Source organism: Solanum dulcamara, chromosome 1 (genome assembly GCF_947179165.1).
Source record: "Solanum dulcamara chromosome 1, daSolDulc1.2, whole genome shotgun sequence".
Classification (NCBI taxonomy): domain Eukaryota; kingdom Viridiplantae; phylum Streptophyta; class Magnoliopsida; order Solanales; family Solanaceae; genus Solanum; species Solanum dulcamara.
The window spans coordinates 22,458,273-22,484,898 of NC_077237.1; the positions used below are offsets into that span (position 1 = coordinate 22,458,273).

A 26,626-nucleotide genomic window follows, 5' to 3' on the forward strand; every position below is an offset into this window, starting at 1 on the left:
AATAATAGTTATCACTCTAGTATTCAGATGGCACCGTATGAGGCACTGTATGGCAGAAAATGTAGGTCACCTATAGGCTGGTTCGATGTGGGTGAAACTAAGTTAATTGGCCCAGATCTGATTCAGCAGGCAGTTGAGAAGGTGAAGCTTATCCAAGAACGATTATTGGCAGCTCAAAGTAGACAGAAAGCATATGCTGACAACCGGCGTCGACCTTTAGAGTTCCAAGTGGATGACTGGGTATTCTTGAAGGTGTCACCTATGAAGGGCGTCATGAGATTCGGCAGAAAAGGGAAACTTAGTCCGAGATACATCGGGCCTTATCAGATTGTCCGTAAAGTAGGCAAGGTTGCCTATGAATTGGACCTACCAGCTGATTTAGAAGCAGTACATCCGGTGTTCCACGTGTCTATGCTTCGTAAATTCGTTGGCGATCCTTCTAGAGTATTTCTTGTAGAGGGCATTCAGGTGACCGAGGAGCTATCCTATGAGGAACAGTCGGTGGCTATTTTAGATCGTCAGGTAAGGAGGTTACGCACCAAAGATGTGGCATCTGTCAAAGTATTGTGGCACAACAACAACCGAGAAGAAATGACTTGGGAGGCGGAGGAAGAAATGAAGAAAAAATATCCTCAGTTGTTTTCTGCATCCACAGGTAACTTAAGTTCCTTATTACCTATATTGGTTGTATAATAAATTATGTGAAACAGCTGTATTTATAAACCTATAAGATCAATTTAACATTCGAGGACGAATGTTCAAAAGGGGGGAAGAATGTTATAACCCGTACTTTGCACCTAAGGACATGTTGGGAATACTTGTAACAAGTCAAGGGTAAGACTATGCTTGGTCTTGTTATATACAAGTTTCTATTGATTAAGTTGGGAGGTGGAATTATTGGAAAAGTTAAAGGGCAAAATTGGAATTTCTCATGTGGAAATATCATAAAAGGTTAGGGGTAAAATTGGAATTTCACATGTGGAAATACTATAAAAGGTTAAGGGCAAAGGTGGAATTTCAACTTGGAATTTTTAGGAAAGGTGAGGGGCAAAATGGTAATTTCACATGGAAACCTCTTAGTCATAAAATCCTAGAGATTTCTAGACATTTTGAGAGAATTAGAAGAAGAAAAATTTGAGGAAAAAAGATGAGAGAAAATCGGCCATGAGAGAGTAATATTAACTCTCCAAATTTCATCCCCAAAAATTATAATTTTCTAGTATTCCTACTAAGTCAAGGGTGCTCTACAACATGGTGTAGTTGTTTTGGAAGTTTGGAGATTTTTTCATTGATTTGGAAGTGAAGAAGTTAGAAGAAAAAGGTAAGAATTGATTCATTTTATTATGTTATGAAGTTTTGTGTATGTTGTAGTATGTGGAGGTGTATGGAATTTATGAAAATATGGAAGTTTTCATGGTAATATGATGCCATGTATACATGTTCTTATATGAGTAAGAATTATGTAAATTTTGTGTAGTATTTTTGTGTAGTATTTGGATGGTGGTTATGTTAATTATTTGGTGTTGAAAATGAAAGTTGGATGAGATTAATTGAAATTGGAAATAAGAGTTAAGTGATGAGATGGAAAAAATTAAGGTTGCATAGCTTGCTAGTTGTTGTTGTAATTTTTGGAAAATAGGGAAACTTAAATGGTGTATTTGGTATTAAACTAGTTTGTAGAAATTATATAATTTGAGTGTTATATTATAAGAAGATGGAGGTAAGTTATTAAAAGTATGGATTGTTGTTGTTGGTTGTGAAGTTGAAGAAAGAAAATGAGTTTTTAATATTTTTATTGTATTTATGGAATTTTTAAGTGAAGTATGGAATTGAAAAAAAAATTGGATAGCTTACTTGGAATATTTTTCACTTATGTTGGAATGAGTTGAAACTAATTATGGATATGAGATATTCATATTTATTTGGAAATGCAAAGTTTGGTTGAAAGTTGTTGCACTAATTGGAAAATTACACCAATTTATATTATGGTGTGTTTAAATTGATTATTGATGAAATTTGTGTTGTTGTTGGCTTGGTTGTTGATATTGTGGCCGAGTTGTAATCTCGGGGTTGCTATATATATAGGGGAGATGCTACCGAAATTTTTGTAGACAAGTATTGGAAAATTGAATTCTTAAAGTCTTATGAATAGTAATTGGTAAATGTGACCAATTGTAGATTTTGGAGGAAACGAGAATTGAATTTGGACAATCGTAAAACGTCAAAAAGGTATGTAAAGCTTTACATTTTCTTCTCTTGGCATGTCCTAGATGTAATAGGTTTGAATACGAAACTCGGGGATCACTCTACTCTTCGTAATCGACGTTCGAAAATTTCCCTTTTCTATTCAATGGAATTGAATTAGGTAATTATGAATAGTTTTGGAAAAATTGTCTAAACTTCTAGATTTTTTCACAAATGAATTCCGAATACCTTGAAACTCTTCTAAATAATGTTATGAAGTCTAACGCACGTGATTTGTATACGCCACCTCATTTGTCCGAGGTGGGCCCCACTATTCCGAATTTTTCTTCGTTATTCCGTTTGAATTACGGTAGGAAGAATTTGAAAGAAACTCTTTGCTATGCTTCCTAATATTATATGAATAATTATTCCGTTAATTTCCATAATATATTTAGAAGTACGGAGACGATTCGGAAAATAATATTTTTACGTAAACTATTGTGATATTGGAAGTACTTGTACTATTATTATTATTCAAGGTTCCTTTTATGATTTGTTATCGAAATTATACCATCGAGTCTGTATAAATGTTTTGTAATTTAAATTGCATTTAGTTTCTCATTACTCCACTCGTGGATGCCTCAATGCTTCTTTCACTGAGCCTGGGCCAGGATATGTTTTCGTGCGTATTTCTCTGCATTATTCGCCGTGTCCCGACGTGAGGGGGCAGGTATGACATGTACCATGGGGTGGTAAATATTATGCCACGGAGTTATGCTGTGCCATGTACATATATGTTTGTGATATGATATGATATGATATGATTTGATATGGCCATCTGATATGATATGATTTGTTAGGGAGATATTCCCTACTCTGGTGTTATGCTGTGCCGTGGTGCCGATGATGGGAGGGCAACCACACTTTGTTCACCGAGTCCCTAATGGGGCCGGATATGGCATATGTCTGTACATATATGATTTGAGATTTTGATAAGCATTTTGAAATTCTAAATATTGATTTCATGTTTTGCACATACTATTCAGATTATGATTTTATATATTACCGTGCATGCTTTACATATTCAGTACATTTTTCGTACTGACCCCCTTTCTTCGGGGGCTGCGTTACATGCCCGCAGGTACCGACGTTCGTTGTGCTGAGCCGCCTGTTTAGGACATCTGCTGTGTTATTGACAGTGCTCCTTTGTTCGGAGCTTGTATTTTGGTACTGACTCTATCTCTGTATATTTGTATATATTGGTCAGGGGTACGACGGGGTCCTGTCCCGTCTTATGACTATGCTATCATCTGTAGAGGTCTGTAGACAGTTATGTCGTGGGGTTTGGATTTTTGTGTGTTTTGTGACAGCCTTTCAACTCTCGTGCGTATATTTACTTTTATAATATATTTAGCAATTTCTACTAATCAATATATTTGTTTATTCGAAAAAAAATAGACTAATTTGGGATAAGGGTACGTTTGGGTGCCCAACTCGGGCACCAGTCACGGCCTACGGGGTTGGGTCGTGACACTACCTGTATGTCATATCTCAGCAGCCAACAACTCTGTTGCCATACCTTAATCTTTACTCAACCATGGCCTTACTACTTTTTACATGGTCCTTAGATTGCTCAGTCTTACTCTCTTATTGTGTTCACCCCTTTTTGTATGCACCCATCCATTAGGGTTGCTGCTAATGGTTCTCCGCATGATCTCAGATATCATGGCTTCTATCCATTTATTGCTGGCTTTTAGCCCTTGCTACCTCGTGCTAGCATGGGATCTCACTTGAAGTTTAAGCATTCCTGTTAACATGTGATAGTGTCAGTTGACTTCATCTCACACTTGTATTTCTCTTGTCCATTTCCCCCCTTTAAGGTGTACCCATGTCATCCTCTATTTATTTTTAACTGTTCATACGCATATAATTCTGTTCTAACACATTTGACCTACTGCACCATATTTACACCTTCTGTTAGATTATCTATACTTTAGGTTACCCCTGTAAGAAACCTTAATACAACCATGGGGTTCTTAGAATTCTCGATAACTAGTACCCAATCTATTCCAAGTACTAGTACTCAAGTTATATAATTAATGTAGTAGTTTATCCAGAGACACATTCCTTTATTCCCCACCAGTGATTAGCTAGCGCTCATAATCATTTCCATTTCTCCATTCGGAAGTACTTGTACTCCAGTGACTCGTGTTTCTAGCTCTGCTATAACACTATCTTCATCCCCGTGCATACCACTTGTTTCTCTAACAAGAGTTTTACTCCAACATAAAACTTCCTAAGTAAACATGGGGTCCTCTTACCAAAAATTACAAAGGGTACCCCCTACAACTTTAGTTCATCCTAATAGGGGTACTCGGTATTGACTTCCAAGACATGATAAACTTATAGCTCATTTCTTCTTTTTATTCTAGAAATTTTCGGCAGAGTTTCTTCTATATTCCTTACTATCCCAAACCTGCATTCAGGAAATACCAATAATGCCATGCAAGGACAACGTATATATATATCCATGTCACACCATATCACATCTACACAGGGCTTCCAACCTTAAGCCGAAACAAAAAATGACAATTTTCCCCATATAGCTTGCAAAATTATACATATCAATCCCCTATACCTGTAGTCGATCAGTCCCCAGTTCGACCCGGTGACCTAGGAGGTAAAGTATGCTCCCCGTTTCAATATAGTTTCCATTTGCTTATCTTCCCCTCGTCATTTTACTCGCTTGAATCCAGAAGACCTAGATAACCAGGTAAATCTTAGTTCACCGACGACCAAGATAGAGGGCTCAAATATGTCGTAACACTATTTATAGGAGCTGTCCTGACATAGTGCTCGGTCATTAGAACTACTAGCATGGCTTTCGGAACCACTTCCTTGATCATCAGATGCTCTGGGGAACCTGTCATTCGGCCTTCCGAGGGATCGGTCTCCATAACATAATCAGGGTCTTCGGAGGGATCAATCTCAATCGAATAACTGGGTCCGCCTACTTGGTCCTAAAGCCTGAGGCCCCATATGTACCCTGGGGGCCTTTTCTGCACCCCCTCTACTTTCTAGAGCTGGTCTCTTCATTTTCCACCACATCTTGTACCCACCTGCAAGAAAGGAGGTCAAAAACAAGCTTCTTTTATAGGTATGGCCGCATAAACAGTAGTCTGCTAGAGAGGGATTATCCTGATAAACAGCTCTATCGCACGATCTAAGACAAGAAAGAAAGGTAACATCCTAAATATCCTATAGCCTCCTGTTTAAGGATATGGTGCACCACACATCGATAAATAAGACTCTACTAGACACGGTCTATAGACATTTTGAGGATCAAACCGCTCTGATACCAACACTGTAGGCTGCAACTCGTGCCCAAGTTTGACACCCATATATACCCTTAGCCCAAATTAGCATATTATAATAATAGATAAATATAGAAATCAAATAAGGTCATTAGATAGCGCACGAAAATAGATGCAACACACAAAGCCGATAAGGCCTTCATGGAACACAAAATCTAAACACATATACAGAACCCATAAATACATTTCTACAGACCTCTACAGAATGATAGCATAATCATATGATAGGATAGGGCCCCATCGTACCCCTGACCAACGTGTACAACTATGCAACAGAAAATTTAGTACCAAAATAGGGCTCTAGATAAGAGAGCACTATCAAACAGTAGAATGGATGTCCTAGGCAATCATATCGACAAATCGAGCGTCTATACCTGCGGGCATGTAACACATCCCCTGATGAAAGGGGGTCAGTATGGAAAATGTACTGAATATGTAAAGCATGGATTGTAATAAATAAAGTCATAACTAAAATAAAATGTGCAGAAAATGAGCAAAATACCCAGAAAATAAAAATGCTTATCACAAACCCAGATAATACATGCAGAAAAACATATGTCATATCAGGCCCCATTAGGGGACTTGGTGAATAAAACGTAGTCTCCCTCCCATCACCAGCGCCACAATATAACATATTTTAGAGTAGGGAACATCTCCATTAGAGATCATATCATATCATATCAGATGGTCATATCATATCATATAATCAGACATCATTATATGTGTACATGGCACAACATACACCATAAACCATGTACATGTCATACTTGCCCCCTCACATCGGGGCACGGTGAACAATGTAGAGAAGTATGCATGAATAACATATCCTGACTCGGGTTCTGTGAAAAAAGCATTTAGGCATCCATGAGTGGAGTAGTGAAAAACTAAATATAATATGAAATATATAACATTTATAGAAACTCGATAGCAAAATTCTGATGACAAATTATATAAGAGAAATTGAGCGGTAATCATAGTGTATGTCTTTCAGATGTCATGATGGTCTATGTCAAAATGGTCTTTCTGAAATCATTCTCATATTTCAAAATATATTTGGGACTCAAGAAAATAATTAAAACATTTGTCGTTTAGTAGTTGGAGGAGTAGCAAAGAGTTTCCTTTGAATTCTACGCAAAAAAAAGTCAAATGGAATAATAAAGGAAAATTCGGGAATAGTGGATCCACCTCGGCCAAATGAGGTGACATACACAAATGAAATACGGTAAACATCATCGAGGCTCGTATCCAAACCTATTACACTTAGGACATGCCAAGAGAAGGAAAGGTAAAGCTTTACATACCTTATTGCTCTTTCACTCTTATACAAATTCAAATGATGCTTCCTCCAAAATCTACAATTGGTCACATTTACCAAATATTAACTATAAGGCTTTAAGAATTCAATTCTAGCCAATACTTGTCTACAGAAATTCGGGCAGCGTCTCCCCTATACATACACCATCCCCAAGATTTCAACTCGGCCAAAACGTCAACAACCATACCAATAATAATACCAATAACATCAATAATCAATTCACTCATTCCACATCTCACCTGAAATCTCTATATATGCAACAAAACCATCATGACGTATTTTCTACTTTCAAATCCCTTGTTAACCACAACAATCCACACTCTAACAATTTCATTTCCATAATATCATAAAATCATACTAAAATGACATAATTTCCTCCAATCAATTTCCAACTTTAACAAAATTCATTCAACTCCCATTTCCAACATAAAGTCCATAATAACCACAAGTAGAATACTGCATAAAATTAATTCATCTTGCCTATATAACCATACATATACACGGCCATATACACATATGTATAAACACCATGCAAACTTCTATATTTCCACAAATTCTACCCATCTCTACATACTACAACGTAAACAAGCCTTCATAACATCATAAAAGGGATTAATTCTTACCTTTTTCACCTAACTTCTTCACTTGACCAAGGTGTTAAATTGATGAAACAAGTGTCCTATCTTCCAAAATAACTTCACCACGTTATAGAGGGTCCTTGAATTAGTGGAAATACTAGAAGAAAATAATTTTTTGAACAAGATTTCAAGGGATAAAAATCCCTAGCTATGGGATCTTGCTTGAAGTTTAAGCGTTCCTATTAACATATGATAGTGTCAGTTGACTTTATCTCACACTTGTATTTCTCTTGTCCAATTCCCTCCTTTAAGGTGTACCCATGTCATCCTCTATTTATTTTCAGCTGTTCATACGCATATAATTTTGTTCCAACACATTTGACCTACTGCACCATATTTACACCTTCAATTAGATCATCTATACTTTAGGTTGCCCCTATAACAAACCTTAAAACAACTATGAGGTGCTTAGAATTCTCGATAACTAGTACCCAATCTAGTCTAAGTACTGGTACTTGAGTTATATAATTAATGTAGTAGTTTATCCAGAGCCACATTCCTTTCTTCCCCATCAGTTATTATCTAGCGCTCATAATCATTTCTATTTCTCCATTCGGAAGTACTTGTACTCTAGTGACTCGTGTTTCTAGCACTGCTATAACACTATATTCATCCCAGTGCATACCACTTGTTCCTCTAACAAGAGTTTTACTCCGACATAAAACTTCCTAAGTAAACATGGGGCCCTCTTACCAACAATCACAAAAGGTACCCCTACAACTTTAGTTCATCCTAATAGGGGTACTCGGTATTGACTTCCAAGCCGTATGATAAACTTATAGTTTATTTCTTTTTTTCATTCTAGAAAATTTTAGCAGAGTTTACTCTATATTCCTTATTATCCCAAACCTGGATTCAGGATATACAAATAATACAATGTAAAGCCAACGTATATATACATCCATATCATACCATATCACATCCATAATGACTTACAGGGCCAATATATACATATGTTTATAGCATCTCATATCATAGTCACATAGGGCTTCTTACCATAAGCCGAAATAAAAAATGACAATTTACCCCATATAGCTTGCAAAACTATACTTCTCACTCTCCTATACCTGTAGTCGATCAGTCCCCAGTTCGACCCGATGACTTAGGAAGTGAAGTATGCTCCCCGTCTCTATCTGGTTTCTATTTGCTTGTCTTCCCCTCTTCATCTTTCTCGCTTGAATCTAGAAGACCTAGATAACCATGTAAATCTTAGTTCACCGATGACCAAGATAAAGGGATCGAATATGTCATAACACTAATTGTAGGAGCTGGCCTGACATAGTGCTCGGTCATTAGAACCACTAGCGTGGCTTTCGGAACCACTTCCCTGATCATCAGATACTCTGGGGAACCTATCATTTGCCCTTCCGAGGGATCGGTCTCCATAACATAATCAAGGTTTTTGGAGGGATCAATCTCAATCGAATAACTGGGGCTCCGCCTACTTGGTCCTAAAGCCTGAGGCCCCATATGTACCCTGGGGGGATTCTCCGCACCCTCTCTACTTTCTAGAGCTGGTCTCTTTATTTTCCACCATATCATATACCCACCTACAAGAAAGGAGGTCAAAAACAAGTTTCTTTTATAGGTATGGCCGCACAAATAGTAGTCTGCTAGAGAGGGATTATCTTGATAGACAGCTCTATTACACGATCTAAGAGAAGAAAGAAAGGTAACATCTTAAATGTCCTGTAGCCTCCTTTTTATAGATGTGGTGCACCACACACCGATAAATAAGACTCTACTAGACATGGTCATTAGACATTTTGAGGACCAAACTGCTCTGATACCACTTTTATCATGATCCAATACTATAGGCCGCGACTCGTGCCCGAGTTGGACACCCATACGTACCCTCAGCCCAAATTAGTATATTATAATAATAGATAAATATAGAAATCAAATAAGGTCATTAGATAGCACACAAAAATAGATGTAACACATAAAGCCAATAAGGCCTCATGGAACACAAAATCCAAACACATATACAGAACCCATAAATACATTTCTACTGACCTCTACAGAATGATAGCATAATCATATGATAGGACAGGGCCCCATCGTACCCCTGACCAACGTGTATAACTATGCAATAGAAAAGTTAGTACCAAAATAGGGCTCCGAATAAGGAAGCACTGTCAAACAGCAAAATGGATGTCCTAGGTAAGCATATCGACAAATCGAGCATCTGTACCTGCGGGCATGTAATACATCCCCTGAGGAAAGGGGGTCAGTATGAAAAATGTACTGAATATGTAAAGCATGGAATGTAATAAATAAAGTCATAACTAGAACAAAATGTGCAGAAAATGAGCGAAATACCCAGAAAATAAAATTTCTTATCACAAACCCAGATGATACATGGGGAAAAACAAATGTCATATTCAGGCCCATTAGGGGACTTGGTGAATAAAAGGTAGTCGCCCTCCCATCACCGGCGCCACAACATAACATACTATAGAGTAGGGAACATCTCCATAAGAGATCATATCATATCATATCAGATGGCCATATCATATCATATCATCCGACATCAGCATATGTGTACACGGAACAACATACACCATAACCCATGTACATGTCATACCTGCCCCCTCACATCGGGGCACGGCGAACAATGTAGAGAAGTATTCGTGAATAACATATCCTAGCTCGAGCTTAGTGAAAATAGCATTGAGACATCCATGAGTGGAGTAGTGAGAAACTAAATACAATATGAAATATATAACATTTACAGAGACTCGATAGCATAACTCTGATGATAAATTATATAAGAGAAATTGAGCGGTAATCATAGTGTATGTCATTCAGATGTCATGATGGTCTATGTCAAAATGGTCTTTCTGAAATCATTCTCATATTTCAAAATATATTTGGGACTTAAGAAAATAATTAAAACATTTGTCGTTTAGTAGTTGGCGGAGTAGCAAAGAGTTTCTTTTGAATTCTACGCAAAAATAAGTCAAATGGAATAATAAAGGAAAATTCGGGAATAGTGGATCCACCCCGGCCAAATGAGGTGACATACACAAATTACATACGGTAAACATCATGACTTTACTTATAAGAGTTTTAAGGTAGTCGGGTCCTATTTATGCAAGTTTTAGGCATAGATTCCGAAGAGTAGAGTCTTCCTCGAGGCTCGTATCCAAATCTATTACACTTAGGACATGCTAAGAGAAGGAAAGGTAAAGCTTTACATACCTTATTGCTGTTTCACGCTTGTTCAAATTCAAATCATGTTTCCTCCAAAATCTACAATTGGTCATATTTACCAAATATTAACTATAAGGCTTTAAGAATTCAATTCTAGCCAATACTTGTCTATAGAAATTCGGGCAGCGCCTCCCCTATACATACACCATCCCCGAGATTTCAAATAGGCCAAAATGTCAACAACCATACCAACAATAATACCAATAACATCAACAATCAATTCAGCCATTCCATATCTCACCCGAAATCTGTATATATGCAACAAAACTATCACGATGCATTTTCTACTTTCAAGTCCATAGTCAACCATAACAATCCACACTCTAACAATTTCATTTCCATAATATCATAAAATCATACTAAAATGACATAATTTCCTACAATCAATTTCCAACTTTAACTGAATTCATTCAACTCCCATTTCCAACATAAAGTCCATAATAACCACAAGTAGAATACTGCATAAAATTAATATATATTGCCTATATAACCATACATATATACGGACATATACACATATGTATAACCACCATGCAAACTTCTATATTTCCACAAATTCTACCCATCTCTACATACTACAACGTAAACAAGCCTTCATAACATCATAAAAGGGATTAATTCTTACCTTTTTCACCTAACTTCTTCACTTGACCAAGGTGTTAAATCGATGAAACAAGTGTCCTATCTTCCGAAATAACTTTACCACGTTATAGAGGACCTTTGAATTAGTGGAAATACTAGAAGAAAATAATTTCTTGAACAAGATTTCACGGGATAAAAATCCCTAGCTATGGCCGAATTTTCTCTTCTTTTTTTTCCTTCTTTCTTTTGTTCTTTTCTTTTCTCAACTATTCTTGAAAGTTCCATGGAGTTGATGACTAAGTGGCCCTTTTATTCATTTAACACATGGATAAATTATATGGGCTTTGGTCCTTTTTATGGACCATGGCATGGTTGGGCCTCTCTTATTCTTTCTTTTTTTCCAAGCCCTATCACTTAGTCCATATATTTCTTTTTGTAATTCATGAAACTAACTAAATTTATTTTTGAAATTCCAATTTTGCGCTTAGCCTTTTCCAATATTTCCACATACAAAATTTTCATAACCAACTTATGTATCAACCAAGATCAAAACATAGCATTGCCCTTAACTTATTACAATTATCCCAAAATGTCCAAATGGGCAAAATATGAGTAATAACATCATTTCCCCCTTTAGAACATTTGTCCTCGAATGTTAAATAAAACCTTCTTCAAAATCTTACACAGATTATAGGGAAAATTCCTTTCTATTGAAATAACATATACTTTCATCAACTTAAGAGTTTCAGAAATTGGAATTACATGTAGACATAAGGAATAGGTACGGATACTTGTGTTTCATTTCCTTTTCAACTTTCCAGGACATTTCTTCGCGATTCTCATTTCGCCAAAACACCTTCATGGAAGCTACGTCCTTCGTCCACAACATATCTTCTAGAATTTAGCTAGTCAACTTAGTCTGTTCGTCGGTATGAGGGTACAATGGTGTACGAAGACCTATCTGTCTTCCCAATCTCTTCATAGGTTGATCTTCCGTAGTTAGCTATAACTCGGACTCCTTCGTCTAAGACAATATTTATGGGAACTCCGTAAAGTATCACAACTCTCTTGATCTATAATTTCACATAATCTTGGCTAAGAAGGTAGTCCTTGATTGAAGGAACACAGGATGATATTGTTAATCTGCGAATGACATTCCATATAAAATCATCCGTCCATGGAGTGCAAAATGAGTCTTATAGCCAAGGTTGTGTTGTGGAATCTTCGACCTCTTGTATTACTTCTTTCTTTCGTTAAATGACATCAATGGGTACTCTTACCTTTTGGATTTTGCTATTTTTACCCATCAGGATTAGCTACCGAGTAGTGCTGAAGTTTCCTCACACAATAACCTTCATAGCCATTCTGTATTTTGTCTATCATTACTTGTATAGTGTTGCAGAACTTTGGCATACTAGTGCGCCATTTTCTAGCAACCAGCTACTCCTGCTCGTATTGCTTTACATATAACCTTCATACTAGAAGTCGCTCTCACTAACGTTATTATGTTTACCCTTTTCTTTTCGTTTCTTCGGGTACTTCTTGATCTCCTCATTATCTACCGTAGGAGATTTTCTATTATTTTGCCTTGCTACCTGTACGTCACATCTCAGCGGCCAACAACTCTATTGCCATACCTTAATCTTTACTCAACCATGGCCTTACTACTTTTTACATAGTCCTTAGATTGCTCAGTCTTACTTTCTTATTGTGTTCACCCCTTTTTGTATGCACCCATCTATTAGGGTTGCTGCTAATAGTTCTCTGTATGGTCTCAGATATAATGGCTTCTATCCATTTATTGCTGGCCTTCAGCCCTTGCTACCTCATGCCAGCATGGGATGTTGCTTGAAGTTTAAGCGTTTCTGTTAACATGTGATAGTGTCAGTTGACTTCATCTCACACTTGTATTTCTCTTGTCCACTTCCCTCCTTTAAGGTGTACCCATGTCATCCTCTGTTTATTTTCAACAGTTCATACGTATATAATTCTGTTCCAACACATTTAACCTATTGCACCATATTTACACCTTCTGTTAGATCATCTATACTTTAGGTTTCCCCTGTAACAAACCTTAAAACAACTATGAGGTGCTTAGAATTCTCGATAACTAGTAACCAATCTAGTCTAAGTACTGGTACTTGAGTTATATAATTAATGTAGTAGTTTATCTAGAGACACATACCTTTCTTCCCCATCAGTTATTATCTAGCGCTCATAATCATTTCTATTTCTCCATTCGGAAGTACTTGTACTCTAGTGACTCATGTTTCTAGCACTGCTATAACACTATCTTCATCCCAGTGCATACCACTTGTTCCTCTAACAAGAATTTTACTCTGACATAAAACTTCCTAAGTAAACATGGGGCCCTTTTACCAACAATCACAAAGGGTACCCCTACAACTTTAGTTCATCCTAATAGGGGTAGTCGGTATTGACTTCCAAGTTGTATGATAAACTTATATTTCATTTCTTTTTTTGATTCTAGAAAATTTTGGCAGAGTTTTCTCTATATTCCTTACTATCCCAAACCTGCATTTAGGAAATACCAACAATGTCATGCAAAGCCAACGTATATATACATCCATATCATACCATATCATATCCATAATACCTCATAATGCCAATATATACATACGTTTATAGCATCTCATATCACAGCCACACAAGGTTTCCTACCCTAAGCCGAAACAAAAAATGACAATTTGCCCCATATAGCCTGCAAAACTATACTTATCACTCCCCTATACCTGTAGACGATCAGTCCCCAGTTTGACCCAGTGACTTAGGAGGTGACGTATGCTCCCCATCTCTATCTGGTTTCCATTTGCTTATCTTCCCCTCGTCATCTTTCTCGCTTAAATCTAGAAGACCTAGATAACCAGGTAATTCTTAGTTCACCAACGACCAAGATAGAGGTCTCGAATATATCGTAAAACTAACCATAGGAGCTGGCCTGACATAGTGCTCAGTCATTAGAACTACTGGCGTGGCTTTTGGAACCACTTCCCTGATTATCAGATGCTCTGGGGAACCTGTCCTTGGGCTTTCTGAGGGATTGGTCTCCATAACATAATCAGGGTCTTCGGAGGGATCAATCTCAATCGAATAACTAGGGCTCTACTTGCTTGGTCTTGGAGCCTGAGGCCCCATGTGTACCCTAAGGGCCTTCTCTGCACCCTCTCTACTTTCTAGAGCTGGTCTCTTCATTTTCCACCACATCTTATACCCACCTGCAAGAAAGGACGTCAAAAACAAGCTTCCTTTATAGGTATGGCCACACACATAGTAGTCTACTGGGGAGGAATTATCCTGATAGACAGCTCTATCGCACAATCTAAGAAAAGAAAGAAAGGTAACATCCTAAATGTCTTGTAGCATCCTGTTTATAGATGTGGTGCACCACACACCAATAAATAAGACTCTACTAGACACAGTCTATAGATATTTTGAGGACCAAACCGCTCTGATACCACTTTTGTCATAACCCAACATCGTAGGCTGTGACTCGTGCCTGATTTGGACACCCATACGTACCCTTAGCCCAAATTAGCATATTATCAGAATATATAAATATAGAAATCACATAAGGTCATTAGATAGCACACGAAAACAAATGCAACACACAAAGCCGATAATGCCATCATGGAACACAAATTCCTAACATATATACAGAACCCACAAATACATTTCTACAAACCTCTACAAAATGATAGCATAATCATATGATGGGATAGGGCCCCATCATACCACTAACCAACGTGTACAACTATGCAACAGAAAAGTTAATACCAAAATAAAGCTCCGGATAAGGGAGCACAGTCAAATAACAAAATGGATATCCTAGGCAAGCGGATCGGCAAATCGAGCATCTGTACCTATGGGCATGTAATGCAGCCCTTGAGCAAGGGGGTCGGTATGGAAAATGTACTGACTATGTAAAGCATGAACTGTAATAAATAAAGTGATAACTAGAATAGAATGTGTAGAAAATGAGCGAAATACCAAGAAAATAAAAATGCTTATCACAAACCCAGATGATATATGTGGAAAAACATATGTCATATCCGGCCCCATTAGGGGACTTGGTGAATAAAATGTAGTCTCCCTCCCATCACCAGCGCCATAGCATAACATACTTCATAGTAGGGAACATTTCCGTAACAGATCATATCATATCATATCAGATAGCCATATCATATCATATCACCAGACATTAGCATATGTGTAAATCGCACAACATACACCATAAACCATGTATATGTCATATCTGCCCCCTCACGTCGGGGCACGGCGAACAATATAGAGAAATATGCGTGAATAACATATCATAGCTCGAGCTCAGTGAAATCAGCATTGAGGCATCCATGAGTGGAGTAGTGAGAAATTAAATGCAATATAAAATATATAACATTTATAGAGAATCGATAGCATAATTTCGATGAAAATCATATAAGAGAAATTGAGCGGTAATCATAGTGTATGTCTTTCAGATGTCATGATGGTCTATGTCAAAATGGTCTTTCTGAAATCATTCTTATATTTCAAAATATATTATGGGACTCAAGGAAATAATTTAAACATCTGTCGTTTAACAATCCACACTCTAACAATTTCATTTCCATAATATCATAAAATAAAAATGACATAATTTCCTACAATCAATTTCCAACTTTAATAGAATTCATTCAACTCCCATTTCTAACATAAAGTCCATAATAACCACAAGTAGAATACCGCATAAAATTAATTCATCATGCCTATATAAACATACATATACACGGCCATATACACATATGTACAACCACGATGTAAACTTCCATATTTCCATAAATTCTACCCATCTCTACATACTACAATGCAAGCAAGTCTTCATAATATAATAAAAAAGGATTAATTCTTACCTTTTCCTCCTAACTTCTTCACTTGACCAAGGTGTTAAATTGATGAACAAGCATCTTATCTTCCGAAATAACTTCACCACGTTATAGAGGACCCTTGAATTAGTGGAAATACTAGAAGAAAATAATTTTTGAAACAAGATTTCAAGGGATAAAAATCCCTAGCTATGGCCGGATTTTCTCTTCTTTTTTTTCCTTCTTTCTTTTGTTATTCTCCTTTCTCAACTTTTCTTGAAAGTTCCATGAAGTTGATGACTAAGTGGCCCTTTTATTCATTTAACACATAGATAAATTACATGGTCTTGGGTCCTTTTTATGGACCAAGGCATGGTTGGGCCTCTCTTGTTCTTTTTTTTTCCAAGCGCAATCACTTAGTCCATATATTTCTTTTTGTAATTCATGAAACTAACTAATTTATTTTTGAAATTCCAATTTTGCCCTTAGACTTTTTTAATATTTCCACATCTAAAATTTTTATAACCAACTTACGTATCAACCAAGATCAAAACATAGAATTGTCCTTAACTTATTACAATTATCCTTAAATGTCCAAATGCACAAAATACAGGTTATAACAATTCTGTGGTTGGTGTTGATGATGAAGAGCTTTTTGAGACTGATGAGGAGGACTTGTAGTCAGTTGAGTTACGGGTTGAGGATACCTATGAAGGCCTAGACGATTTCGAGGATGGCGGTTACAGGCAGCCGTGGAAAGTTATCTTGCTAATTCCACTCGGCCTAGTACTGATCCTTCTTCTGAGACGCCATCTCAGGTGCCTTCTATTGTGCCACACCCGCCGTCTACTAACATGAGTGAGCCACCGGGCACTGATACCCTAGTTAAGGACGCTGCTACAATACAAAGTTCTCTTCAGGCTTATAGGGGGACATTTTTCTCTCTCTTTTACTTTTTGTTTTACTTTTCACATTGAGGATACTACTTATTTATTTTGGTAGGTTGAGGGTACCTAGGTACCTAAAACCAATAGTTTTTGTTTCATTTTGGTTTATAAATAATATTTTGTTAATTCAGTAGTTTATATATATTTAGTTTTGAAAACATTTGGTTTTCACCTCTACTTAAATTACTATGGTTGTGTCCAGTGTTCATTTGCATATTCGAGAATCGGTTTTGATCAATATTGATGACTTGAATAGTGCTTGTGATGAACGATATATTTTGTATGAATCTAATAAGGCAAAGAGAACGCATAAATCTTGTGTGAACTCTTGGAATCTTGTTATGACTGATCGTATTTCAAGTGTGTGTCGTGTAATGATTTACACATATGAGCTGATTTTGTAAAGTTATATTCGATGCTCATAATTGTTATGCAATGAGTGATGAGGTCTGCCTGAAAGACATGCATGAGGACACCTAGAACTTGCCCTATTAGTCTAGTTGATTTTGATTGGTGATTGAGGGAAATAATTTTAGGCTTAATTTAGATGAATAAGCCCAAATTAGCACTAATCTATTGTGATCCCTTTGTGAGCGTGTGAAACCAATTTGTCACCCTTTGAGCCTAACATTTTCTTTGTATACAACTCATGCCTAAAAGGTAAAATCAACCTTCGAAATACCTTATCTCTACCTACCCATAAACTCTTTAGAGCATTGGATATGTTGAATAGCCAACTTAGGCCTAAAGCCTAAGTTAGGGTTGTGGTAAAATTGAGAAGGAAAATGGTAAAACAGTTTGTTTTGGTTACCATTGGATGATTCATAGAAGGAAATGGAACACCTACATATGCCATTATATAAAGGAGAGAAGTAAATGCACCTCAAGTTGGTCTTTTCAAATAAAAAAATACAAAGAAAGGAGTCCAAATGAATAAGGAAAAAATAACAAGAGTGACATGAATGAAAAAGGGGTGGTCTGTGATGCCAAAAGAGGAAAATAAAGTAAAATGGGTGATGCTTACAAAATTTATCCATGCTCTTGGAAAAACTAAGTCACTAAAACCAGAATGAACATACCTTGCAGTTAGCCCCATTACAAGCCTTAAATTACTTCTTGATCTTGCATGATCTGATTAATTGATTGATTGAAAAATAAGGGCTAGTCTATAGGTGGAATTACACATATTTTTGTTGTTCTGAGTGCAAGAGTAGTATGTGATTCTGATGCTATAACATGTGATATACATATTGAGAGTGTGGAATGGAATCATTTCCTTTGACGTGAGGGCATTCTAGTTTGAGCATTGGACATAAATTTACACTTGGGAGCGAACAATTCAAAGCATGAACTTGCGTTGGGAATTGATCAATCATCATTTAACGCCTTGAGTGCACGATTGAACATTGCGAGATAATTTAAACCTCATGTGCACTTCTTGTGTTGAGTCTCATGTAGCACTATTTGTAGTCTTTGGTGTTGAATAGATTAGCTTATTGATTTACTTGAGTACAAGTAAAAGTTTAAGTTGGTGGTGTTGATGAGTCGGGAATTTGGACTCATTTATATCTCAAAACACAAGAAATTAGTGTCTTATTTGCCTTTATTGTGTCCAAAACTAACTCCAAAGTGTTTATTTGCAGGTGAAAGGTGTGAAGATCAATCATGAGTTAAACATAATATTCTCTTAAATAAAGGTATTCGCGCTTGGATGGCGACTCAAGATCAGCCTCATGAAAATCGATAAAAAGAAGTAAAAGAGGAAAAAATTGAGCAAAAAACCGAAGCTGAAGATCACAAAGATCTTTACGCGGGTCGCCAAAGGAATCAAAACTGCGCCGAATGCATCAGACTTAAGGCTGAACCATTTGGAGAGGAAGGCGGATTTCGGCGATTCACCAAAGTTATTTGGGCAAGTTATATCACGACCGCTTAAACTCCATTGAAAGAAAGGGAATTGAAAGGACATCAAAATGGTGAGTAAGCAAGCAAATCAGCAATTCATGGATAGAAAAGGCGAGCATGTCTAAGCTCACCTAATATATTAGAGACTCAGGAAAAAAAGCGAATGAAGAACCTTATGAGAGGTAAAAATGGCGACTGACCAAATGCATTGGCAAGAGAGATCGAGCTCGCCTAATTAGAGATCATGAACTGAAGGAGAAATGTTCCAGTAGGCAAGAGAAAGGACAAATCAATGATATGCCAACCACTTCGATGAGCGACTAACGTCGCCAAAATGGTTCCAAGGGTCAATATTTCCTTGTGTTTATCACTCGTATAAATAGATTTTTCAAAGGAAATGAGGAACGTTTTTTTCACTGCTAAGACTTAGAGACAAAAATTGGGAAGTTATTTGGGAGTTTTGGGAATTTGTTTTAGAGATTTTACCTTGGTCTTTGGATTTTGGATTTCAAGCTTTGCTGAATCAAATGGATGATAATTACTCTATTATAGTTCATTTAGTTTCTGTAATGTGTGGCTAAATCCCCTTCTTCTAGGGAGGTGCTATTGAGTTAGATTGTTGTTCTACATTTGGATTTTTGTTACAGCTCATAAATTATTAATTTTAAATGGGTTTTGCTAATTTGGTGTGGAATCAATTATGAATTATGGTTACAAATATATTTCTATGTTAGATCTTCATTATCAGCTAGAAATTATAATGTAAAGTGACCAAATTATCAAATAGCCATTGATTCTTGTTTATCAATTGTAATCTCTCTCATGAGAGCTAGTTTTGCTAAGGATCGGTTAGTTTTATTAGTTTGAATGTTTAGGCTTGAAAGTGCTTGCATATAGAAACAAATAGTGATCAATAGATTCTATCTCATATGATTGATTAACTTTTGTCTATTCATTGAGAATTAATGATGTTGAGTTGTGTATTTACCCTTATTAGACACTCAATTTCAACTTTGGAACTCCCCTAGAAGCCTTTGTCAACTTGTTATAAATCAAATTGGCAAAATTATTTTAGTATAGAATCTTGCTAACTCTCATAATTTTGATCATGAAATTTATAGATTTATTTTATTTTACAATCTGCATGTTTTTATGCTACAATAGTTTGGAGCACGTTATTACTTCATAATTGAAGACTATTCTTAATCGTTCCTTGTGAGATTCGACCCTAACCTCACACGTTGGGTTTATATTGCTAATGATCACCTATACTCTGAATCGTAAGAAGTGTCATTTGAGAATTATTAGTTGTGGATTTTTTCTCCCTTGAACAAGGAGGTTTTTACGTAAACATTGTATATTATTTTACCTTCTGCATCTAACTTGAGTATTCTGTTAACTGGTAGTGTCAAGGGACCTAGTCCCCTACCTTGTGGTGGAATCATATAAGCCATCAATTGGTATCATATATTGAACTCTCCATAAGGTTAACACCTAGAGAGGATCCTTCTAAGATGGCTGCCCCACCAAATGTGGAAGAAGGTCAGTGAACCACTTGATCCCCCTTATGGGTAGTGGAAGACTAGGATGCATGACTTCATTATGGCTGAAGATAGTGAGCTTTTGTACATCATTCTTGATGTAGCACATGTGGATATAAAAGAAGACAACAAATGAGAAAGCACCAGTGTTATTCCTAAAACACGAATAGAGTACAACAAATCAGATAGAAAAATGATTGAGAAGAGTTATAAAGAAAAGAAATTGTTGGTGTGCGGGATAGGATCTGATGAGTACAACTGAATCTTGGATTGTGAGTCTTCAAAGGAGATTTGGGATTGTTTGAAAATATCCCATGAAGGAACAAGTTAGGTGATAGAGTCTAAGATGGATATTCTTACCACACAATACGAGACATTCACTATGAAGGAGGGTGAAACCATCCAGAAAATGCATACAAGGCTTACCTCCATCATTAATGAGTTGCATTGTCTGGGTTAGGCAATTCATCCAAGTAAGCTAGTAAGAATGATTATAATAATTCTTCCCAAATCTTGTAAAAGTAAAGTTGATGCCATCATAGAGGAAAGGGATCCGAAAACTCTTACCATGGATGGGTTGATTGGAAATCTCCAAACTCATGAGATGAACAAGCAACAAGAGCACTCTAAGAAAGATTTGAGAAAAGAGAAAACTCTGGCACTCAAGGCCTCTCATAGTGAGTCTAGTAAGGAAGATTAATATATGGACTATCTTACCCGAAGATTTCATAAAGTGGTAAGAATAAATTGAGGTTTTATAAGAAGAGGAAGTGCAAGCAAGCCATTAAATTGAAATGATCTTGGTCAACAATTGTGGCAAACCTAGTCATTTTAGTAGAGATTGTCTAATGCACAAGGTTAATTAGAAGGATTATGTTAAAACTGGTGGTGACAAAATCAATTGGAGGGACCAGGTCCTAGAAAACTCCAGTAGAAGTACCCATTGTTGATTTATGTATAGTAAATGATCCCGGCACATGGATGGAAAAAAACTAAAAACTTCTTCTGACTGAAGGCACTTCAACGTGGAGGTGTCTCTTTTTTTGGAAATGGGAAGAAGGAATAAATTCTGTGTGTAGGAAAGATTAGAAGATCTCTTGAACACGCTATTGAATATATGTACTATGTCAGTGGGTTGAAGTCAGATTTCTTTCAGATTGTTGCATTGTTAAAAACCTTTTTTCTTTAAATGTGATCCTGACTATAAGAAGGTGCAAGGATATGTATGTGGCTGAAATGAACTTAGTTATTGGTGATAACCTTACATGTCTTAGTGCACAAAGTTAGAGTGCTAATTTATGCCATCGAAGACTTAGACATGGCAGTGTCTTTCTTCTCAACAAACTGGTTCAAGGGACTTGGTTCGTGGTGTACCACAGATTAAATTTGAAAAATGAAAAAATATGTGATGCATGTGTCCAGGGAAAACAAACCAAGTTTTCTTTCCAGAAAAAGAAGCAAATCAGCACATCCAGGTTTGTTGAGTGACTTCACATGGACTTATGTAGACTTGTAAAGGATCAAAGTAGAGGAGGAAAGAAATATATCCTAGTTATTATTAATGACCTATCAAGATTAATTTGGGCCACATCTCTAAGGTCTAAAGATGAAACTTTTGAAGTCCTGGTGATTTTTTACCAAGTAGATTCGGGTGAAGTTGAACAGTAAAATTACAGGGATTAGGACTGCCCATGGATCAAAAGTCGAAAATACAAATGTCACGACCCAAAAATGGGTATGATGCCTTTACCTAATCCAACAAACGCAAGTTGGCCTCAGAGTCAGGAAGTCAATAATTTGAAATAAAAGCGAAAGAGTAAAGTTTAACAAGATATATATAGACATACATATATAAGGATAAGCGGAAGAAAAGTCTAAACCACCCAAGACCTTGTATCACATGTACAAGTCAGTATCTTAACAGATATGAAAAAGGTACAAGTCTATATGTCTCAGTCCTTAAGTAGAACAAAGCATAAAGTAAATAGGCGGAGAGAGTCTGTCGGATAAGACAAACTGCTACCTCTCACACGTCTAGATGCTCGTTCCAATCAATAGAATGGTAAGAGCGGGATGCACCGAGAACTACACACCTGCACTCAAAAAACCCATTCTATACAATTTATACAACAATTATTTTAGAAATATCGGATAGTTCGCAAGTAGACAATAAATATACGTTCTCATCACCATACTCAAGCATACATAGGAAATCTCAATCATATACAACAACAAAATGAAATAGATCCAAATGCAATGTCAAAAATCGTGATGCATGTTTGTCTTATGATATACATCCACTGATCACCTAAGATAGGAACCAATGAGGCCCTCACATGGATCATGTATAAATTATCATCGCTGGAAGAGACCTCGGCCATAATATTTGCCAGAAATGCCCTTGGCTATAATATCCACCAAAAAGGACCCCGGCTGCCGAAAAAGACCATGGCAAATCACCTCGATCGGTAGAAACCTCACTCCTAATATCTAATATCTCACTCGTATCTCTTTCTCAACCATCACAGATAAATATATCCACAAGTAATGAGTGAAAATAGAATGAACGTTCACATATAATATTATAAAGTCTACAATTACCCAATAAATCAATATCTCATAATTCACAACATTTAGACAATTTCCCATATCCTAATTCAACGATCATACTTCATATCATATAAATCAATCTCAATCTAATAACCCAATACACCCTAATCCACTCATATAGGAAGCTACAAGGTTCAACATACTTAACAAAGTTAGAAATCTGCTAGCCTTAGCTAAAGTCACGATCAATCCAATATAAAAACTTTTTCTTTTCGACGATACTCCAAATCACCACAATCTAATTTAACATAGACTCACCCTCACATTTCCAAGTTAATGACACAAAAGTCAATCAATTAGGGTGAAAAGGTTAAAATAGTCAAAAATCCACATCGGAAAATGAACTCAAAATTTGAATATTTTAGATGAAATTATTCTTCAAGTAATCAGGAATATAATAGTGAAAACCATTTCAAAAACGAGGATAAAATGAGTTCACAATCCCCATTCTTAATAAAATTTCAGATTAGTCAAGAAACCCCAAAATCTCCAATTCAAATCACCCATTTTGGGGTTAAAATCATTATTTAATCAATGTAAATTGAAGATATCGGTTGAAATTAGTTTACCCAATAGTTTTGTCATGAAAAACTTTGAAGAATTCGCCTAACTCAAGCTTTGAAATGATAAAAATGGTGAAATGGCTTAAACCCGGCCAAACCCCCTCTCAGAAGTCGCTTAAGCGACATTGGGTTCACTTAATCGAAGCCCAAAAAAAACTTCAGCCTCCACTTTAGCGATAGAGTGTTCACTTAAGCGAAGGTCGCTTTTACAACACAACCTTCACTTTAGTGAGGCCCACAAAAAAGCGAAGGGTCTCCGCTAAAGAGGAGGTCACTAAAGCGACACCCCCTTTGCTTAAGCTAGGGCACAAGAACACAGTAACCTCAAATTTTACCAAGTCTGAAATAAATAAAAAATGACCCTCAAAATTGGTTCGGAATCCCGTGTACACAAACCATATATGCAACCCTACTAAGTTCGATGTTCTAGACTTAGTGAAATAATTGAAATTCAAATTCGATGCATCATTGGCCCAAAATCTGATAACTCGCAACTAAACTCGTTTCTATACTTAAAATATCAAAAATACCCTCGGAATCTCTGAAAATTACAATGAAATTATTTCTAGCACTAGAAACACCTTCCGAAATCATTGAAACATCGGAAATCCAATCCGAAAACCCAAACTCCAAATTTTGACCAAAGTCAAACTTGAATCAAACTTTAACTCAATTTCGAACTTTGGACCAAAAATCCATGTTTCAACTCCGAATCTGGTTCGGACAACTTTCCTAGACCAATTTCCAAATTTTAGAACTGATGGAATCAACGGATTTCATTCCGAGACTTGAAACTCCAAATGATTCCAAAACTCAAAATTTGACATATTAAGCCTTTAAAACTCATTTCTTTAAAAGAACCTCAACTTTTCACAAGATTTCCAAAAACCAACTTTCAGACCCAACCAAAAGTGACTCAGGGAAACTAACGAAAGAGGTAAAATGGTAATTTTGTTGAAAATGTCAAAAATGACCTTTAGGGTCATTACATCATCCACTAATAAAAACCATATTCCTCCTCGAATATAAAGTAAGGGACATACTAGGAGTCTCAAAAGGATGGGGGTAACGGTCCTGCATATTTGACTCTAACTCCCTAGTAGCTTCTCCAATGGATCGATGCCGCCACTGAACCTTCACCGAAGTTATCTCCTTAGTCGTCAACTTTTTGACCTGTATGTCCAGAATAGCCACTGGTTCGTCCTCATAGTTCAAATCTGGGCTCATTTCAATGGAGTTAAGGGGAATCACATGAGACTTATCTGGGATATAATGTTGTATCATAGAATCATGGAATACTAAATGTACAGCAGATAGACTGGGTGGCTAGGCAAATCTGTAGGACACCTCTCCCACTCTATGTAGGATCTCAAAAGGAACAATATACCTAGGTCTGAGCTTTCCCTTCTTCCCGAATCTCTTAACACCCTTCAAGGGTGAGATCCTCAAACATACATGGTCACTAACTATGAACAACACATGTTGAGCTTGTCTATCAACATAGCTCTTTTAGGGACTCTGAGGTGTCAAAAACCTACCCTGAATCAACCGAACCCGCTCCATGGCATCTCTGAGAAAATAAATGTCTAGGCAATCCACCACCATAAAATCAAACCATCCAATGGGTGACCTACATCTCTAGCCATACAAGGGATACCTACATCTCTAGCCATCTAGATACTAGAATAGTTTGTTGTAAGCGAACTCCGTTAAAGGAAAATGATAATCCCACCGAGTGCCAAAATCTATCACACATGCCCATAGCATATCCTCATGTACCTGAATATTCCTCTTAGACTGTCTATCCCTCTAAGGGTGGAATGTTGTGCTCAGATCCAATCGAGTACCTAACCAATGTGGAAGGAGGTTATACATATTTGAGCCAACCTCTCTATTCTGAAATTATACATATTTGAGCCAACCTCTGCATCGTGAAATTAACCTTAACCATAATTAAATAAGCAGCCTTGGTTGATCAGTCGACCATAACCCAAATGAAGTCATATGTTCCCACGATAGTGGGAAAACCTACCACAAAATCCATAGTGATCCTCTTGAACTTCTAAGTAGGAATGGGCATCCTCTACAACTCAGCCAGGGCTTCTGATACTCACACTTAGACTGCTGGCATGCAAAATACTTGGACACAAGATCGATGATTTCCTTCTTCAAACCATACCACTAATAGTGCTGACTCAAGTTGTGATACATCTTTGCTTCCCCGGGATGGATAGAATATCAAGTTCAATGGGCCTCTTCAAATATCAATCTGATCAAATCTCCCACCTTGGGCATATAAATATAACTCAGGATCCTCAAAACACCATTTGAATCAAGTACTGCTTCCTTAGCTCCACCTCTCATCACCTTGTCTCGAATGGAACACAATTTCTGATCCTCAAACTGTCTCTCATAGATCTAATCTGTCAAACAAAAGTGAGTCTCTATGAAAGCAAGTACTCGACCCTTATTAGAAAGCTGCAATCTCATGAACCTATTGGCCAATCTTTGAACATCTTGAGCCAAGGATAGCTTCTCAGCTCGAATAGATGTAAGACTTCCTATGCAAGAAGTCTTCCTATTCAATACATCGGCCACCATATTAGCCTTCCCGGGGTGATATATATTAGTCATGTCATAATCCATTAAAAGCTCAATCCACCTTCTTTACCTCAAATTTCAAGTCCCGTTGGCTGAAGATGTATTATAGACTTCGATGATTGGTCAATATCTCACAATGAAATATGTACAAATAACACCGCCATAACTTCAAGACAAAGAAAACTGTTGCCAACTCTAAGTCATGGGTGGGATAATTCTTTTCATGAGTCTTCAATTGTCTCGAAGCATAGGAAATCACCTTTCCCTTTTGTATGAACACTCAACTTAAAC

General features: G+C 36.8%; 1 long non-coding RNA gene across 1 annotated transcript; it reads left to right on the plus strand.

Annotated features, from left to right (window-relative positions):
• The first annotated feature begins 1,127 nt into the window (after positions 1 to 1,127).
• LOC129887612 (uncharacterized) lies at positions 1,128 to 3,458 on the plus strand. Its single transcript, XR_008766444.1, has 3 exons — positions 1,128 to 1,321; positions 2,179 to 2,229; positions 3,326 to 3,458. It is a non-coding gene; the product is annotated as an uncharacterized LOC129887612 (long non-coding RNA).
• The last annotated feature ends 23,168 nt before the right edge of the window (positions 3,459 to 26,626 follow it).